The following is a 3,673-nucleotide window of genomic DNA, read 5'->3' as shown; positions in this document are numbered from 1 at the left end:
GCTTGCAGTGAGCCAAGATCGTGCCACTGCATTCCGGCCTGGGTGACAGAGCGAGACTCTGTATCCAAAAAAAAAAAAGAGTATTTTATACTAGTTAAGGAAGTTCTTAAAGTTCTGTATGATATGACTTTCTGGGGATTCTAGTCAGTATGATACGTGGAATTTATAGGCAAACAACATCCTAAGGTAATTAAGCTCAGATTTTAGTCAAGTTTTGAAACTCAGTTCTGACTTGACTGAGTGGCTTTTGTTACACATACATTTTCTGCTTATGTAAATTTAATGGTATCTACACCTAGGTCTCAAAGCATGCGACATTATTGACTTTTCTATAATTTTTTTTTTTTTTTTTTGAGGACTCTGGGTGGGAAAATGAATTCTGGTCCTTCATTTCCTACTACTAGCTTGTTTGTTCTGAGTATGAATCCTCCCTGATGTTGCTGGATGTGTAAAGCCACTAGGGTGCTATCTAGGTCAAGTGGGCAATACTTTACACCAATTTCAGGAGGTAGAACCAACTTGGAGGTTTTAGATGTTGGAGGTTAGATGTTTGATAAATGAGCCACACAGAAAGTGTTCTTGAGGAGCCATACACTAGGCAAGAAACCATGCTTAGTGGTAAAATCACTGCAATCCAGTGCCATAAAGAGGTAGAAAAGGTGGCATGTAAATACCAAAACTAGAGAAGTCTAGGAGCCATGACAGATCATGGAGTTGCTAGAATTGGGCAGAACATGTAATTGGAGAATGTTGAGAGTTGAGGGAGGACTTTGTTGTAATGAACAGGCATTCTGGGCACAGAACAGAGGAATTGCATTTCTCTAGGCCTTTTTGCCTGTGTTGTAGGTTGGACTGTTTAGAATAAAAATTGAAGTGGAGTTTGGCAGGAAGTATGGTATGCAGCTATCAAATCCTGTCTTGGATGGGAAAGGAAGCAGGATTGGGCTACAGGAGCACTTAACTGCAGTGCAGGCCCGGCAATGCCTTGGCCAATGCTAAACATGCCTTGGCACTGCCAAACATGTTTTTGAAGGGGATCTGGCTGGAGCATTCCCATGCCCTCTAAATCCAGTGATCTGGTGGAATTGTCTACCCTTTCTAATCTCTGGTCTGTGTTAACACATGCATATACTCAGCATAGCTTTCTTTTTCTGGCCCTGCCTTTCCTACTGAGCTCCAGATGGAATCTGAGCTTTAGGTATTAGATGATTGACATGAGAGACAGAAGCTATGAAGTGACTAGACAGCTTGGAGACCACTACATACCCATTTTCACTCTCATAACCTAATGAGGTCTTGTTTGTAGAAAAAACTTTCAGAACCATTTCATGACACATAGCCAATGCAGTCTATAGGCCTCCCACATGTCACTTCTACAGCTTACAAAATTGACCAAAGTAGTTCATGCTGTCTCCATGTCCCAGATGGTTTGGACCACAGGAAAAATTCACTTAGCCTTGATCATAGGTAGGTCCAGACTATAGGACTTTGTGTCTTAAATCCATCTTCAATCTTTACCCTTGGTAGTTTGCCACATTGAAAACCTATCCAAGGAAGCACAACCCAGTCAGAATGGGTCCAGGGGCTCAACCAGAGATATTACAGGTTCCTTATCCCAGGCTCCTCGGGTTGGGGTAGGTCTCCAGGCAGAAGTCCTGTTCCAGTCTTCTCACAGGCACGGGGTGGTGGGGAGAAAGAATCTGAAGTTCTCTACACAGGACAGGGCAGTACTTTAACTCTTTGCTTGCCTTATGATATGAATGTCTTCAACTTGGACCCTGAGCCCTCAGCAGAATAAAAAATTAGAAAGAATCTAAGATGGTTCTTACTGCCTGGAACTGGTACTCATGTAAGCATGGAAGCCAGATGGGCAATGTGGGCTGTGTAGGCATCAGACTGGCAGGGAGTGGACAACTGGATTCTTGTGTCACCTGGTGGAGGGAACTAGTCTCTCCAGGATGTGCAGAGGTGGGGCAGGAGCAGGTTCAGCTGTGGCGCAGCTAGTGTCACAATAGTGACCCTAGCCAGAACTGGGGCAGCTGTCATGGACGTGGGGCCACTCAATCCCCAGAGTAGGAGGGACCCGGGGAGGACAGGTTGGATTGCCCACCGCTCTAAGGGGAAGATTCAAGCTGGGAAGCCTGTGGAGGATGAGGGTTGTGACACTTGGCACAATGAAGTGGCCATCTACCGTGGCCAGGGGCTGTGCAGAACACATCCAGGGAGGTCTTATTCATCCTGGATATAGAGTTCTTCAGAACTGGCTTTGATGTTGAATGTAAGTCGGGAGCCCCAATATAGAGCTCAAAGCCCATGACAGTGTCCTAGAGTGGAACTATTCTATAACTCACTGCACCTCCTTCCCTCCCTCCCTGACAGATGTGGGCTACAGATATGAGGGGACTGTTTGCCTACCTTGTGACTGTTCTGGAAGCTAAGGTTCTTGTTACTCTCAGCTCCAACTTTACTGGTAAATTCTACTTTGTCTTTGGCTACTTTATAGCTCATGCCAGCAGGAGGAGTTTTTGCCCCTTGTGTTAAAGGCAGCTAGCCCCTGTAGCATCAGGTCAGGATGGCATAGTTCCAGGGCAGCAGGAGGAGGAAGTGCTTCAAGTCCGAGCCCCTGACCATTCCCTGGTGCTTCCTTCCAAGTGAGCATGAGGATGGACGGTCTGCGATGGTTGCCTTCCCCGAGACCTCGAGCCAACTGTGAGGGAGAAAGTCTCTACCTGGATGAAGGCACAGCTTAATGTAGACTTCTGCTTTCCCTTTTTTCAGATATATCCTTTAATTTTCCTCTACATTGTAGTCTGGAGCTTAGACTTTTCGATCCTTGGGTTACAGTCCAGTCTTTACTACAATCTCACTTGTCTCTTGAGGAATTCTGTGTATTGGATAATTCACAGGTTAGAAAAGAAAACCCTGGCTTAGTTTTATTTGACCTCCCACAGCCATTCTGTCCCCCACTGAAGCATCCTTGGCCTAGTGCCTTCCAGGTCTCTTGGCTTTGCCAAATTTCCACACTCCTGCCTTGTGACTTGGGTATTTGTAAATACTGCTCTGGTGTCTCTTCACCTCCACCTTGCCCAAGGAGAATGGCTGCTCATGCTCCCTTAGATGACAGCTTCACCTGCTGCCTCAGGCTAAGCGCTCCTGCTTCATGTGTTGCTTCACAGCCTATGTGCCATTCATTCTATCATGATTTGTGACCCTATTTATCCTAGCAGGTACTAGGCAGCAGCATCTCATACTTGCCATCCTTGAAGTGGAAATGAAGCACACTTATTTTGCCAGTCATGTTTATGTGGTTAATGACTACTATGCTTTCCGTAAAATATCTGTCTGATCTTTACTCTGTACTTCCTATTTGACTTGATCTTTGAATATTGGGAATATGAGACCTCAGTCTGTGACCACGTTATTTTTTTTTCCACCAGCTTTTCTAGAACGCTTACTTTTATGATATCCTTTTTTGTATCTTTGAATGTCTTGCTGTGTAGATTGTGTTGATGAATTACTCACTGAAAACATGTAGCCTCCCTCCTTTATTCTTTAAGCAAACCAATTTCCCTTTTCTAAAGAAAACATTCCTTTGTTTTCTTCTAGAGATTCTTTACTTATACTTTGGCTGAGTGGAGAGTACTAATACTTGTGTACATCATCACTTTAAAAC

The sequence above is a fragment of the Rhinopithecus roxellana genome, chromosome 2, assembly GCF_007565055.1.
Source record: "Rhinopithecus roxellana isolate Shanxi Qingling chromosome 2, ASM756505v1, whole genome shotgun sequence".
Classification (NCBI taxonomy): Eukaryota; Metazoa; Chordata; class Mammalia; order Primates; family Cercopithecidae; genus Rhinopithecus; species Rhinopithecus roxellana.
Note: the sequence above shows the minus strand (reverse complement) of the source record.